General features: G+C 39.8%; 1 protein-coding gene across 6 annotated transcripts in view; it reads right to left on the bottom strand.

Moving 5' to 3' along the window:
* ARHGAP28 (Rho GTPase activating protein 28) overlaps positions 1-17,574 on the bottom strand; it is a 223,163-nt gene that overhangs the window by 134,689 nt on the left and 70,900 nt on the right. The window contains exon 1 of one of the 6 annotated variants that reach the window (XM_039218728.1): positions 2,945-2,982. The exons of the other annotated variants lie outside the window; for them this stretch is intronic. The gene's annotated coding sequence lies outside the window, so the exon portion shown is untranslated. Of the gene's footprint in view, positions 1-2,944; positions 2,983-17,574 lie in introns of those variants that run through there. 6 annotated transcript variants of the gene reach the window in all.

The following is a 17,574-nucleotide window of genomic DNA, read 5'->3' as shown; positions in this document are numbered from 1 at the left end:
TGAGCTCTGCAAGTCATGGAACAAGAAGAAACATCTCCTTTATCACTTACTTATCCCAGAAGTTTCAGACAGTTAGGTACCGCGTTAGTACACAAATAACTGAAATACTGTGTCTCTTCTATCGCTTTAAACAGAATAACGGATGTTTTATGTCCGAAACAGTGGTTTTTGTCCAGTGCCAGGTTGGATTCTTGGGAAGTCTCCAGGAGGGTGACGTGCATCTGGGCAGGAAACGTCCTTTCATATCAGGCCCCAATTCCACTACTATGTATGTTCACATGAGAAATTTTACAAGTTTACATCTTCATGTTCATTTAATTAAATACATTTAACACACAGATTATTACGTACGCTAATCTTCATAGCTAACAGAGACAAGACCTGTTTGCTCTGCTTACTTACAGGGGGCAGAGTTTGCTTAGTCCCTGAGCTTTGTAAACATCTCATTTATTCATCACTGAGGTCCCCTGGCAATGAATGGCCATCTCATCTGCACGGACACTGTCCAAACACTCCTCTCAACAGTTGTCGTCCCCTTAAATAATCCATAGGCTTTTCTATCACTAAGAAGCCATTCCATTTTTCTCAATCCCCCCTTCCTTCGGTTTAGATAAGCACTTGGAGGGTAGGGGGTAGTCGATTGTTCTCGGTGCAATCTTCTTCCAGCAAATGGTCTTATCACCAGGTCACACTACACTCCAGAATAGCTGAAAGGCTGTTATACTCTGTCTCCCAAGATGGTGGTGAGTCGCTTCCTCATGTCTTTACTATAATAATATTGCACATCTTGACTGAGCTGCCTTCACACTCTGCTTTTGGAAAGTTTCCAGGCAGGGTCTGTGTTTACGTCAGCAAGATGGATTCAAAACACCACCTCTCGGGTTTTAAACGGGTTTTATACACATTCCTGCACTGGGCTCAACTCAGGTCAGTGGGAGGCCTTCCAGTAAATCTGTTACTTCACTTTGTCATTCTACTTCATGCACAGGGGTACTGAGTTCCTTGAAGCTCATCTCATAAGCAGTTTTATTTTACTACAATTTCTGCTGGACCCTTGGCTAAAAAGCCTTGCATTATTATTTACCCATTATCTTCAGAACTCCTTATGTTTAAAGATTCTGCTTGCTTAGGCAAGCTAAGCATTGTTCTGTTTTCCATCTGATTTTTTTTCCGCTACAGTTTTAGGATCACAAAAATAAAGTCCTTTTTTATATTTTCAAATTTAAATACAAGCCTTATCTTGTTAACTTGCCTCTGATTAGCACAGTTACTACTCAATTGGTCCCTTAGTTTATAGTTTAACAAGGGCCTTACAAAATTCGTAACGGATAGGACATGTACCACAGGGGGCAGTTACTACATGCAGAACTCTAGGGGCTATCAAAACCAAATTGTAGAACATCAAATTTAAGAACAATTTCCAGATATAATGCAAATCTACTTTCAAGACTTAAAGTAAAAGAAAGACTCCCTTATTTAGTAATAATCATCAAGGCACAGAAGTATAAAATTATTTTCACAAACAAGTGAGCACATCAAGCTATTGCCACATCCTGGACATTATGCTAGAAACATATCCCCTACCATGGACCTTGCTTTTGCTTATCACACTCAGAAATCTAAAGGTAAAACTAAAAGGGGGGGGGGGGAGAAGCCCTTATCCCTCCCTACATCTACTATACAAGAAAAGCAGTGTTTCATCTAAATGGTCTGTCATACCACACACTCTAATCCAAAAAGAAGGCTCAAAATGGCTAAAGTAGATTTGATTACAAAATACACTAGAAAAAATAGTTTTAAAACAATAAAGAACCTATAAACATACTGGCAAAACATAAAGATGATGCTACTTAACTAAAAAGAACCTAGAACAGTCTGAAGCAAATGATTCTAACTTGAAGGAAATGAAATTCAAATAAACAACAAAACCACCCTTCCTAATACTTCCCCTTCCTCTGAAAGACTACACAAAGGACAAAAACAAGAAAGAAAAAAAAAAGAAAGAAAAGACAAATAAGGAGTCACTGTCAAAGGGCCTCTGTGGATAATAATGCTCTAAAAATTAAACCTGCAAGTAGGTTAATAGTGTGGAATCCTTTCAGGGAAGAGCACGCATTTGTGTTTCCTGAAACAGGCCTCCGGCTCGCTATGGCTCGGACTCCGGGATGGCTTGAAAAGAACACTCTAACACAGGTACTGACGTCTCCAAGGAGGTGGGCGAGGGAGGAGTACATGGAGGCCGGGAAAAGAGGAGAAGAAATGGACAAATGCGGCACATGGAAGTCTCAGGCACCCTACTTTTCTGGAGGGCACGCACATAATGGGCACACACCCCCATCCCCGCCGGGCTTCTCTAGGACCAGGGCCATAAACACAGCTGCTTCTGCTTGGCACCCTTTCTCCCAACGTGGAAACAAGAGGAGAGGCTGGGTGGCCTGACCGAAGAACGACATGAATTCCACTGGAGAGTGGAAGTGCTTGCTTGGGTAATGGAACTTACCTCAGGAGATGTTTCCAAAAGTCGATGATTATCAGGAAAGACTGGATTAGAGTTTAAAGGCTCCTGCCCAAAAGCAGGAGAATCAAAAGACCTCTAAGCCATTCATTTTATGCCATCTCTTACGTTTCCACTTTAACTAGTCTTCCCAAATTCATAACAGTGCTTATCTACTCTCCTTCTATAGTTGAGCTTTAGGAACTAACATCCACACTGTAACAAAAATCTTCAAAAGGTTAAAAAATCAGTTTTTTACTATCACTTAACATTATGTACCTATAATCTATTAATAAAAACCATAAGCCCACTTATACATTCACTTAAAATGGATTTTTAAAAAGCTATCACAACCATTAACTCTCTTCTTTTCTTTCCTAAAAAAGAATCAGTCTGAAGAAAGAAGGCTGTAGCCCAAGTTACTAATCTAGGAAGGGCTCTGGACCTTACCTTTTAGGAGGATAAAAGTCTCACGGATGATATTCTTAAGGGAGAAGCACAAAACATCTGTGCGACCGTGTGTCCTCATGGCCCAGAGGTGGGGAGGCCATCCTCCAGCCCACATCCACCACCTCACACCCTCTGAGCACTGGGTCCCCCTCCGGGACAGGACAGCGTGGGCTGCCTCCAGCTCAGCCGCCAAGAAACAAAGGGTATTGGACTTTCTCATCTAAGTGGTAAACTAATTCCCACTGCACGGTAACTATTTAAAGAAATAGTGCCTGCAGGACAGATCTGCCTCCCAGCCTTCCTGTTTGCATCGCAGCTCCAATTTTCACCCATTTCCTAAGGAAGACTGCAAAGTGTAATCAGCCTCAAGAAGCCTGAGATTTATGAAAACCTGGGGAGTGTGTGAGGGCAATTTTTAGAAACAGTCTCTTCCCCTTTCCTCCTTCTCCCCACTAAGCAGATATGAGGCTTTATTAAAAAGTATGTCCAAAGTCAAAAGCAAACACTGTATCTATCGTGATTTTGTGAATTTAGAAAGAATTTAAACCTGAAATGTAGAAACAAAAGAATTTGAAGATAATTATTCCAACATGTATCAAGTAGTAATGCAGACAGAAACACCATACAACTTAGGGTCAGAAAGCAAGGGCTTGATTCAAAAACCCTTTACAAGTTACTAGCTTTAAGTAAAGAAGTTCATCCAATCTTTCTGGGCCTCCCATATGAGATTCACCCCATCTCTCTTTTTCTTCTCAAAGCCTCACTTTCTTTGTCTGAATAAATGGGACTAATAACAAGCACATTACGTGTCTACTGTGAGAACCCCATAACTGTAAAAGACCCCACATTTCCCCCTATCTAAAAGTCAAGACCATGCTATCACTGCTTCATGGCATCCAATTTCCCAGCTGCTATTACATAGTATCAGACATTAGCAGCTGAATGCAAGGACCTAATACATCCCCTCTCCTCTCTCCAAAACTAATACATTTGTTCACCTGTGTATCGTCTGACTTCCCCATTGGTAATGAATACTTAACAATGATTCCCAGGACCAAGAATAGCACTTAACATTTATTATCATGCAATAAACACTTGTTTTTAAATAAATGAAGAGATAAATGCATAATATCAGGCAAAATAAAGCACAATGCTATGCACACAGTAAGCCTATAATGAATACTTACTGAATTAATGAATGAACCACAACTTTTTTCTATAGAAAAACATCCCAGGAAAAATGCAATGTAATAGAATTTTAAGACAGGTTGGAGCTCTTAACAACAGTTGACATAAATAGGACTATATGTTAAAATATATGAATATGGTTAATGTACAGATTTTTTTACAACATGGATATAAGGTACGAAATCAGTATGAATTAATTCACCGAGAAAGAGTTTAGCTTAGTTTAGAATGTACCTAAAATCCTTCCTCAGGCCTGCTTCTGTTAAAAATGGAAACTCCTTTCCTCTGGTGCTCCTCATGTCCTCGCGTGGTGGTGGTGGTGGTGGGATGTAATAAGGACTCATTGACTTTTTTAAGAGCATTAGCCAGACAATGAGGATACAAACACATGGTCTTTTGTGGTTCTTATGATCCATCTACTAATATTTAATGTAACATAACAACATGCCAGGCGACAGGATAGTCTGAGGGATCTGAAACGACACAGTTAGTTTTGAGCCTTCACATCATTGCCTGAATCCAGTTCAGGCCAGTTCAGGCCATGACAGACTAAAAATCAATGCTTTGATGGCTGCTCATTAATCTATCATGTGCAAAGAAGAAAGCGACTTTAGGGGATACTTGTCCATTTTATAGACCAACAGAGGAAAGATCCTGCATCTTAAAAGATCTTATGAAACATAATTCCCTCTTCTAAGGAATTCTCTTGCGTTGCTTGAGAAATAGGACCCTCCGCATCTCTCCTCCCTGCCCTCCCTCTTGGCTCCACATTTATAGACAGAACAAGAGCTTACTAAAGATCTATTTGCAAGTAGAAAAAAAAGATTTAAAGTTTCTCACTCTGAATGGAGTCATTTTGGTTCCGCAATATGAGGAAGCATTTCATAATCATTGGACCTGAAAGTTGTATAGCTTTTGGCCAACGAGAAAGAATCTCTGAAGAACAGAGTGTGGTGGTCAAATAAAAACAGAATTTCCTGCCTGTAACAATTCCCGATACTCTGTTTTTCTGAGCTCCAAGTTTCAGACATTAAGACGCGTTCTTTGCCACATACTCCCTCCTTCACCTCGCACGCAACTTCCCCAGGGCCAGAGGCCTTTTTAATTGAGTAATTACAAATTCTAAAGAAGTTCTGAAATGGATTTTTGACAGTTTCCAGCAGCAAGGCTTTCTCACCTTACATGTAGCCTCTGGCCTGACAAATACCAGTCTACAGGGAACTTGTAAGTTCAAGTACGAGGGTTATCAGATGCGGCTTAAATGCCTCCTGGAACATGTACATTTGACCCTGGGGGAGGGGAACGAATGGTGGAAACTGCCATCCAACATCCACCTAATGTAAGAAGAACCTCTGGGAGCACCAGCTGGACACTCAGACACCCTCCCCTGGCGATGCTGATATACCGTCAGCTATTTCCTATAGAACAGCTCCACTGTGCTGGTTCCCGACAGACTTAATCAGGATATCACTGGGTATGAGATTAGCAAATAAAAAGATAACTTCAAGTTACTGATTCGGAGGTTTTGCTATGCTATTATTATTTGAGACTATCATGTTTCTTGTTTTAATAAACACACTTCTACTACAAAAAGCATAAAGTCAATCGTCTAAGGGAAGATAATTTATAGGTATGACTAAAAGGAGCACATATCATAAAACACATTATCCCAGAGTCTGCCATTACTAGGTACGTACACTGCACAACAGAAGAATCAAGAATTTTTCCTTTCTGCCATCTGTTGTTTCATAGGACAGCTGATTTCCGGTGAGCTGACTCTAGCGACTATGATTAATAAGGAATAAAGTAACTAAAACAAAGTTACATCAAAAGATCAGTCTTACTGATAAGGAAGTATTTTGATAACAAGTTAATTCTCAGACTATTTCTCTTCCAAAGTGAGAGATGAAGACAATGACATTTGTCCCTCCTTTTCTCCCTCTCCCCTTGCCGGGGGCAGGGGCTCTGCTGAGCGCTCTGAAGATGTAAGACGGTAAGCACAGGGCTCCTGTTCTCAGTCAGTTCATGAACTGGCAGGATGGGTACAGAAGGAGCTATGGTACAGAGGGAGTGTGACTAAGGCAGAACGTAGACCTTCATATCAAGAGTGCAGGGCATGGAAGAAGAAGGACAAGTTCAATGGGCTTTGCCACCTCACACTGCGTGAACTGCGGCAAAGTTAATCCTTCTACGCTTTGCATTACTCACTGATAAAACAGAGGTCATATTCGTGCCTGCCTCCTCAGACAGTGGTAAAAAATGAATGATTTAGTACAAATGCCCAACAGAGCACCTGGCTTTTAGAAGTCCTCAAATAAACAGCACTGATGCTGAAGAAAAAGATTAAAAGAAATACTTAACTTTGGGTGCCTAGGGGGCTTAGTCGGTTAAGCATCTGACTTTGGTTCAGGTCATGATCTCACCAGCTTGTGGGTTCAAGCCCCGTGTCACGCTCTGTGCTGACAGCTTGGGGCCTGGAGCCTGCTTTAGATTCTGGGTCTCCCTCTCTCTGCCCCTCCCCTGCCTGCACTCTGTCTTTCTCTCACTCTCTCAAAAATAAACATTTAAAAAATTATAAAAATACTTAAATTGCCATGAACATTCAATGGAAAAAGAAGTTCCATCCATAAAATAAGAGATAAATAATTTTCCAGCCAGGAACCTCCACTCTTGGAATAGTCTGAATGTACAGGTTGTCCTAGATTTATGACTAGGAAAAGGGTACCTACAAAGAAAAGAGGCCACTGCCACCCCGTATCTCCCAGTTACCTTACCCCCTTCTTTCTGAAAAGCCCAACCACAGTGCTGTGCCCAATCTTAGCCTGTGCCAACCTAGGGCACCATAAGTGGCCTTGGAGCCTCTAAAAAATTGCTTCTTGTTCAACAACAGATGTTCTCAAAGCCTACCTTAAGTGTCAGAATATCCAGAACAACTGATATTTCTGGTTCTCGCCATGATGGATTAACTGGGACTGCAGTAGCCTTCCTGCCATACAACTGGAAAACTGGATAAAATACGTGAACAACTGCTTATAAATGTGAGAAGAAAGTATGAGTCATGATCCCTGAGAGATGGGGAACCACTGAGGTGAACTCTACAGTTACCCCAGCTTTCATCATGGATGCACATTCCAGACTGGCGGTGCACTGAGAGGAAGCCCAAGAATCCTGGGGTCTCACTGACTTAAAGGGACACAGAAGAGAGTTCACAGAAGCGAAGGCAGATGGAATGTTCTAGGGCAAGTATGAGACAGGAAGGATCTATGCAGACAAAGGGCTCAAGAAGTCCATATACGGGTCTCCTCGTTTGTTGCTGAATGGTAAGGCACACATACACAGGGTTAATTAACTTCATAATGCTGGCCAAAAACCAAATGAGGATCTTTAAGTTAAAGGATTCACAGATTTTGCAAAGAGCAAAGAGACACATGAGTTTTTAATAGCCAGACTAGAAAGTCTGTGTTCACTGCCTGGGGCTTCAGGTTCCCAACCCCAGAAGATTCTTTAGCAGTATGAAACTTTCAAGTACCATCTGAGTTGTATGGTTACATCCACCCTACAGTAAAGGCTGCTGTAGACCTGCCCTAACAAACCTTTTAAGAGAAAGACAATAAACTTTGCACTGAGTAAAAACAAACAAATCACAAATCTAGTATTCAATAATAATAAAAAAAAATACTATACATACAAAGAAGCAGGACAGTGAGACATAGACTCAATAGGACAGAGGAGAAGTGGCACACAAGACAATGACAAATATGTTCGACATACTTAAGGACTTAAAGGAACTCTATGAGGAAACAAATGGAAAGTTTTTAAATAAGGCTTTATAGAAATGAAAAATGATTTGAAATGATAATATACTAGATGTAATTGTCAGGACATTGATTAACTGCAGAGAAGACCAGCATATTTGAAGCCAATACAGAAAATAGTCAAACTTAAAACACAGAGGGGGAAAAAACGCTGCAAAAAATGAACAGAACCTCAGTGATATGTGGGATGACACCAAGTGGTCTAACACGTATGTTACTTGAGTCCTAGGATGGGAGGGGGGGGTTCAGAGGATCAAAACGAGGTAGAGAAATAATGGCTGCAATTTTTCCAAATTTGATGAAAACTACAAACCAGAAATCCAAAAATTTCAGCGAACCCCAACAAAGATACTACAAAGAAAACCACAGCCAGGCAAATATCGTGACACAACTGCTGAAAACCAGAGATAAAGGGAAAACATCAAACGCAGCAGAGTGGAAAAAACAGACGTAATGTACAGAAGAGCAACAATAAGAATGACTGTAAACTTTTCATTAAAACAACACAAGCAAAGAGAAGCTGGATGACATCTTTAAAGTGCTGAAAGAAAAATGAAAAGGTCATCCTAAAATTCTATATCCAGTGAAAAATCCTTCAAAAACGAAGACTTTATAAATACTATCTTATATAAACAAAAGTACAAGGAATTCACGTCCAGCAGATCTGCACTACAACAAATGTTAGAACAAGTTTTTCAAAAAAGAAAGTAATACCAGTTGGAATCTTGGAGCTACACAAAAGAATTAAAAGTGTGGAAATTTGTAAATATGTGAGCATATGTAAAATTAAAGTATTCCTTATATTTCTCTAAAATATAATTGACTGTTTAAAACAAAAAATAATAACAATATATTACATGGTTTTTGGCATCGCTAGTTAATAAAATGCATTATAGCAATATTATGAAGGATAGGAAGGAGAAAATGAAAGCATAAAGTCATTAAGCCCTTATGTTACACATGAAGTGATATATTATTTGAAAGTGAAAAGTAAAAAGCTAAAGTGCAATACTATAAACTCTGGAGTGACCATTAAAAATAATGAACAAACAGCTAAGTTATAAGGAAGAAAGGAGATAAATGGAATTAAAAATATATACACAAGGAATCCCCAAAAAAGGCCAGGAAAGAGGAGGATGGGGTAAACAGAAAACATACAGCAAGATAGTAGATTAAACCCAGGGCACCTGGGTGGCTCAGTGGGTTAAGTGTCTGACTTCAACTCAGGTTATGATCTTGTAGTTCTTGAGTTCAAGCCCTGTATCAGGCTCTGTGCTAAGAGCTCAGAACCTGGAGCCTGCTTTGGATTCTGTGTCTTCCTCTCTCTGCCCCTCCACTGCTCACACTCTGTGTGTGTCTCTCTCTGACAAAAACAAACAAACATTGAAAATAAAAAGACAGTGGATTAAACCCAACAACATATGCTGCGTACAAGAAACACACTTCTTAAAAAGACACAGAGTAAAAAGGGGATTAAGTTTATCATGCAAACATTAAGCATAAGCAGGCTTGGATGCACATATTAATTCAGATGAAGCAGACTTCTGGGGCAGTCTGGGTCCTGGGGGAAGCAGATGTCAACACTAAATCAGAGGTTCAGGAGACTTATCTGGGGAAACCATTTGTGAAAGACAAAGGCGAGAAAGAGCAGGACTAGACAGGGAAAGACCTTCAGATATGATTGCTGATCTGACACCAGTGAAAGGAGAGAAGGGGAAAGAAGATGAGGTTGCAAGGGCCTCAGGCTGCAGTGCAAGTGAGAGAAAGTCTCAGCCAGGCTGACGGGCAGGCCCTGCAGACAGAGCCCAGGAGGAGAGCTGGCATTGTACAAAAATGGTCCAGCTCTAGTATCATGTTGTGCTCCATCATGAGCGGGCAGTATCCTGGGACGAGCAAAGCCACAGAAGGAACATGTAGTAGATCCCAAAGGTATGGCAGCTGAAGTCAGGGGCTAAGTACACTGCTTTCTGGAAAGATCTGAATCGCACAATTCTATGGCAGCCACAGCTGTAGAAGAAGGGATAGGACCAAGGACAAAGAGCATTATTTCTTAATGAGAAAAAGCTGATTTCACAAAAAGACCCTAACAACCTCACCCTAAAGATGGAGGCAATAAATCATACTTCAAAATATTTGAAGTCAAAACTCTCAGGACTGAAAGGAGAAACAGACAAATCCCAGTTACAGCTAGAGATGTCAACACCTCTCTCTCAGTAACAGACAAGTACACAAAAATTGGGGAGATGTTAAACAACAGCATCAACCAAATTAACCTAATAGCTATTTATAGAATACTCCCACACAAAAGGGCAGAATACACATTCTTTTAAAGCTCACAGGGCACATCACCAAGATAAATCATATGTTTGTCCATAAAACCAATCTCAACAAATTTTAAAGGACTTAACTCATAAAGTATGTTCTTTGAGCATAATGGAATTTTTTCAGAAATTGGAAAAAGAGATCTAGAAATTCCCCAAATGTCAGGAATTGAACAATATGTGTTTAAATAACCCAAAGATCAAAGAAGAAATCCTAAAGGAAAAAAATATATATTTAACTGAATTAATACAAAACTACGTCATAACACAATCTACACAAATCAATATTTGTGGGATGCTGCTAATGCAGTCCTTAGAGGGAATTTTACAGCATTAAATGCTTATATTAAAAAGAAGAAAAGTCTGTGGTGCCTGCGTGGCTCAGTTGGTTAAGCATCCGACTCTTAATATCAGCTCAGGTCATGATCTCACGGTTCAGGAGATCCAGGACCATGTGGGGCTCTGCACTGACAGTGTGGAGCCTGCTTAGGATTTTCTCTCTCTCTCTCTCTCTCTCTCTCTCTCTCAAAATAAATAAATAAGTAAAAAAATATTTTTTAAAAAAAGAAGATAAGTCAATAATCCATGATTTAAGCTTCCATTTTAGGAGCCTAGTAGAAGAAGAAAAAAATTAAGCCCCAAATAAATCAAAGCAAAGAAATAATTAAGAATGTAAATTAATGAAAGAAATAGTAAGTAGGTAAAAAAAAAAAATAGAGAAAATAAGTTTTTTTAAAACCTGGATTCTGGATGGGGCGCCTGGGTGGCTTAGTCGGTTAAGCGTCCGACTTTCGCTTAGGTCATGATCTCGCGGTTTGTGGGTTCGAGCCCCGCGTCGGGCTCTGTGCTGACTGCCAGCTCAGAGCTTGGAGCCTGTTTCAGTCTGTGACTCCCTCTCTCTCTGACCCTCCCCTGCTCACGCTGTCTCTCTCTCTCTCTCCTAGAAATAAAAAAAAAAAAAAAAAAAAAAAACCTGGATTCTGGAAAAGGTGAATAAAACAGATACATTTTCATCAAGAAAAAAGGAGAGAAGACATAAATTACCAATATCGTGAAGGAAAAAAGAGGACTGTCCCTAAAAATCCTACAGATAGCAAAGGAATAATAATGGAATATTATAAACAATTATATGCCAAGAAATTCAACAGCTTACATAAAATGGAGAAATTCCCTGAAAGATATAAACTACCAAAACCTATAGCAGAAGAAATGGAATCTGCCCATAGTTGTTAAGGAAACTGAATTCATAATTTAGATCGCTGCCACAGAGAACTCCAGGCCTAGATGGTCTTATAATACGCTATCATTTACAAATGAAAAAATACCAAACCTGGACAGGAAATGGGAGGTATAGGAACTCCTCTCAATTCATTGTAAGAAATCAGAATTCTCCTGATATGAAACCCAAACAAAGACATTACAAAATCTAAAACCAACAGACCAACACTGTTCACAAACATAAACACAGAAATCCTCCACAAAACAAGAGAAACCAAATCTAGGACTGGCTGATGACATCTTGTATCTGACTGCTAATGTCTATAAGCAATACTACTGTTGTGTCATAAGTTTTCTTCTGTCATTGTTAAGTCTTCCGCAGAGATAAAGACTTAACATTTGCACTGGTCATTTGATTTAAACACAATAGTACAGACCCTCCTGGTTAAATACACTGTTATACTGGCTAAGATGATGCAATAAAATGTCTGGTATGTGCCAAGTACCTGCAATTTTTTTTTTTTTTTTTTTTTTTTTTTGAGAGAGAAAGAGAGAGCAGGGTAGGGGCAGAATGACAGGGAGAGGGAGACTCTTAAGCAGGCTCCACACCCAGAGCAGGGCCAGACATGGGCTCAATCTCACAACATGAGACCATGACCTAAACCGAAATCAAGTCACGTGCCTAACCAACTGAGCCAACTGGGTGACTCACAGTGCCTATAATTTGTTTCTTAATTTTTAATGTTTGTTTTTTTGAGAGAGAGAGACAGACAGACAGACAGAGCATGAGCAGGGGAAGGGCAGAGAGAGAAGGAGATACAGAATCTGAAGCAGGCTCCAGGCTCTGAGCTGTTAGCATAGAGCCTGAAGCGAGGCTCGAACTCACAGACCGTAAGATCATGACCTGAGCTGAAGTCAGATGCCTAACCAACAGAGCCACCCAGGAGCCCCAATACAATTTCTAATGCTACCTTTTTTTTTCAGCAACCAGGTTGGGCTATAACATATAGTTAATCAAATAATTGTTTGCAGACTTGAATTGATTAGCACAGGGACTCTATGAAAATGAAATCTTTAATTACCACTGTTGATGATATAGAAAACCTAATGACAAAGGATGCAGAGTGACCTTACAAGAAGTTACGACTGATTTGAATTCCAAGGCAGGACTGGAAACAGGATCTAAAGACCTTAGCTTGTTCACTAGGCTAGCATACAATTCATATCCAATTGGTCAGAGAACAGACTGCAACCTCAGAAGGTAGAGCCTTTAAGCTCCTGAAGATGAACAGGCTACTGCAATAATGTCAGGGCCAGCTTAGTCCCTGGCCAGGAATCCCTTTATTGCAGCAGAGAAAGGAGACATCCTCTTGTGAACTCGCAGCACTCAGACCTCTCTTAAGACATAGTTTATTGTCTTCAGCTATTCCTGTGGTGATTAGGAACAATCCGATGGCAAAGATTAATGGTGCTGTATCAGATCTGTGTACACAGTGGAAGTCTCGCAGTTACTTTCAATTTTCCCTTAGCATAGTTGTGAATGTCATTACTGCACGGAGTCACACTCACTTTATGACTAAGAATCTGTATGAGCTTTACTTGTTTTCCTTTTTGGCTGATAAAGCAATGGGTGATCAGATAGTAGATTGTATAGTAGACTCTTCTGCAGAGAATTCTGGAGATCTACCTGAATACCCAAATTTGCCAATATAAAAATGTTTTTCACAGGTAGATGACTATCTTACAACTTACTCTTATCCTCATATCACAAATTAACTGCCTTTTCAATTTCCACTCAATTTGTCTTTTTCACGTAATGAAAATCAAACATCACTTTGTTCATTCCAAAAAATTCATAGTGGAAACCTCGTGTCTGTGTGGATTCCAAAATGAATGAAATTAGATTTTTCTCCTGTGTAAAAAAAATTTTGTACTGGGCTTATTTGTATCATGTGTCTATAAACCAGTGCAGAATTTTACTCTCTAAGAACAGCTTTACTTCCTATTTGCCTTTATCCTCCACACTCTCCATCAGGTAAGTTTCTGCATCTTCAAAAGGTAGAGAAAAATATAAAGACTCAAATCCAACATTTAGGGTCACTCTTAGCTAAGTGACACCCTGTGAACCATTCCTCACCATACACACCATGCAGTGTGAACAATACCTCATTTCATAGAACTTTCAGCAAACAGTAAAGCAAAAAGGATTAAATCCATAAATGTCCATTTAGATTTCTACACGACGGTATTTTAAGAAGAAAAACGGTGACAGAAACCAATGTTATTGATGCTGTTGAACATCAAGGTAAAACCAGTCACATTCCATCTGTTTTTTATACATCAACATTTGTCTTTTATGCAAATGAGACATCTTCCTGTAGTGGCAATAATGCCAGACTGTAGTAGTTCAACAGTGGACTTCATCTCTGTAGGTAATTGCTATACCACAGAGGTTTCTATCTTAGTGCCATCAGTACCATGATTGGTACTAATAGTTAGTCTCAGTATCTTGTCCAATGAGGCTACATATGACCCATAAACACAAAACAACATGAGCCTTTTATTTATAAAGTGGCTTTCTTCAGAAATACCAAATTATCTGATTTCCATATTTTCTTGCTCCAGTGCTATTAAGTGGTAATAATGGCAGTATAACTGATAACTAAGGCAAGTTTTCAGTCAGCTTTCCACAGTGGGGCAACAATGGCAGGGAGGCAGAGAGAGAGGGTAAGGAGAAGGAAATGGAGAGTAAATTCTGCCTGGGGCCTGAGCAGAATCTCCGCTAACAAACGCATGCTTCATTCTGATTGGTCTAGTGCTGACACAGAAGAAACGATTCCTTCATTCACCAAATGACCTTATGAACCTACCAGGTACCAGGCCCTGTACTGAAGACAAGAGATACGTTGAGCAGCAAAGACAGACATTCTTGGCCCTTGTCAAGCTAACTCTCTGAAAGGGAGACCAATCATTCAGCTGCAAATACAAAATGGTGATAAATGTTGCAAGTGAAGTCTTCCCTGAGGAAAAGCTGCCTGAGCTGGGATTGGACAGATGAGTAGGATTCAACTACCCGGCACAGGGTGGTGAGGCTGATGGCCAGGAGAATGTACAGGCAGAACAAATGCGACAGGAGGGGGTGTGGGGCATCTGAGCAGCTTGAAGAAATGGCAAGAGCACAGATGGAGCTGGAAAGGTGGATACGGTCAGGAAGTGCGAACCTTCCGGCCCAGGAAGGGTATCAGTCCTTCTCCCTAGACAATGGGAAGCCATTAAAAATAATTTTAAGTAGAATTTTATTATTGCCTCCTCAAGACGTTTTTTGTACAAAGCACACTAAGAGGAAGCATGGAAATCTTAATGAAAATAATTCCCATGAGTCTTCCAATATAGAGTGTAGTATATAACCCAGTCCTTTTTAACATGCAGTAAAAATGAATGACTTGATGCAAAGAGAAGACTTAGTCACAGTTTTCATTCACCAAACAAATATGTATGGAGTATATCACTATATGCCAGGCATGATTCTCACACATGATTCTTGACATTCATTAGCAAACAAGAAAAGACCTTTACCCTCAGAGAGCTTAACTCTAATAATGCAGATAAAAATGATAAAGACAAGAAATAAGTACATTATGTAGTCGTTAAGAAGATAGTAAGTGTCATGGAAATGAGAAAAGATGAGTAGGATTGAGGAGGATCAAAAGGGCGGGAGGGGCAGGAGAGAGCTAGCCAAGTTACTGTATTATAATTAATTAAACGAGGCCTCAATTGGGAGATGAAATTGGTGCAATTTTGGTTGAGCAACCAAACTTTAACTGTTTCTGCTGAAATAAAAGAATAGTTCTAGTGCCATTTCTAGACACTCTTCAAGTTTAATCCCTGAGACAGAGATCAAAGGAAATACTAGCTATTGCCCAAAACTTACTGCTTCTGTATTTTCTGTCTTGCAATGGTCCTTCTATTAACAGTACCGTTTTGAATACCGACTCATGATTTTATTATACTTTCAACAGGCAGTGATTCATCCATGAGCAAAAGAAAACCAGCCTCACCAGTGTTATAACTTTAGTTTCTTTTGGCTGGCAAATGCTGACAGATTTTTATCTTGAATTCAGTCCTTCTGCCAGTAAGGGTGAAAAACCCAAAAGACACCTCACAGTAAAACATATGGCAGGAGAGGGAAGTGAAAGGTGAATGTATATTACTAAAGTAATAGTACTTGCATAATCAGTGCAAAATTATTATTAGCTAATACCCTTAATTACAAGCAAGCTTTAAAGTGAGTTTTAATACATGGCAAGGTACGAACTCATCCCTTTTTTTGGAATAAAAGTCTGCCAGGTGAAACTAGAGCTTCCTTGACAACACAAAGGGTCCCAAAATGATTACTGGGAACAAAAGAAGCAAAATGGTTGTCAGAGGAAATGTGCTCTGAACCCAGGACAGCAAATAGTTCTTGTTTACAGTAAGCTGTGAACAGCCAGCTCTGACTATTAGCAGTTATGTGCCAATGACTATTCATTCAACTACGTAGTGAGGGCATTAAGTCACAGGGTGACTGTTGCTTTTGTGCTGTACATCCACTAACGCTTGATTTTATTGCCCATTTTCCACAGCTCTTAGGTAGGCTTCGGTTGTAAACAACAGACTTTGGTAATCCTTCTAGAGGAAACAAACACCGCGACCTATGAGCGAAGCCTTTATTGTTTATATCTTATAACATATACATTACTATATCGACATATATTCAACAATGGAAGAACAACAAATTTAAGCACAATTCTCCATTTACAAGTTAAGCGAGTTATATGGCGTACCTACTAGATTATGTCTTTAGTTTTGATCATTGTAGCCATTAATAAATGAATCTATTTTTATTTTTCTCAAGTGTTGATGTTTCTTCTATTAGGAAGCCAAACTGTAGTCTAGACTTTCATAGGGAGATGTTTCAATCAAGATGCCATGCTGGACTTAAAATAATGATAGCAATAGTAAAACATTTTAGATGTTTACTAGGTGCTGATTAGCGTTCTAAGTGGTTCACATATATTTATTATTCTCTTCCTTGGTACTACCCTATGAGACTGTACTATTACTAACATCATTTTATAGAGGAAATGGAGGCACAGAAAGGTTAAGTAATTTTCCCAGAACTGTACAGCTAGGCTTCTAACTCTGTAAGAGGCACAGAGAGGTTAAGTAATTGGCCCAAGATTGCACAGGTAGGCTTCTGATGTCGTATGAGGCACAGAAAGGTTAAGTAATTTGCCCAGAATTACACAGCTAGGGTTCTGATGATATCTGAGTTACAGGAATAGACAGCTAGCCTCTGAGGCTGTACAGACTGATGAGTAATCCCCCACTGTGCCAGTTCCTACCCCTGCTTTCACACTGCAGGAACTTACATTTCTACACGTCTTCTGCTTCTGGGATGATTGGGTTTTTTTGGGTTTTGGGGTTTTTTTTGTTTTTTGGTTTTTTTTTTTTGTCTCTATAGGTATAATATGCTGAATCAGGAAAAATATAGCATGAGGAAACAGTAACATGGCCCTGTGTGCTTCTCGGCTGGCAGGTCAACCTGGCAGGATGAACAGCCCCTCTGATAATGCAGCAGCACACTCCCAAGCCTACCGGTGCCTCTGAAAGCAGCACAGTAAGAGCCTGAGGGAAGGCCTCACACCAAAAGGTAAGCAGGGTTGAGCTGTGCCCAGCACAGATGCCTGGTTTCCAGACAGAGATCAGTTCAGCTCTAAACACAAAACTTAACAATCCCCACATCTTCGAATGAGAAAAGATGCTACACCTATCTACAGAACCTTGTTCTGCAAACCCAACCGTATGACAAGAACAATCACACTTGTTCAAGTATTCTCTGTGAACAGAAGACCTGCAAGGAACATGTAATCACTGGATGGTGTTATTTGACTTACAGAAAGGGAAAGAGGAAGAAACAAATATTTACTGAGTTCCCAAACTGGGTCAAATACCATGCTATGGGTTCCCATTTCTCTAATTAAATCTTGACAACATACCTGTAAAGTACATTTATAGTGTTAGGCGTTGTTCTCCCTGTTTGTAAGGA

This window comes from Hyaena hyaena, unplaced genomic scaffold (assembly GCF_003009895.1).
Source record: "Hyaena hyaena isolate Hyena2069 unplaced genomic scaffold, ASM300989v1 scaffold_777, whole genome shotgun sequence".
In the NCBI taxonomy this organism is placed as follows: domain Eukaryota; kingdom Metazoa; phylum Chordata; class Mammalia; order Carnivora; family Hyaenidae; genus Hyaena; species Hyaena hyaena.
The sequence above is the reverse complement of the archived record's forward strand: the minus strand, read 5'-3'. Positions and strand labels throughout refer to the sequence as shown.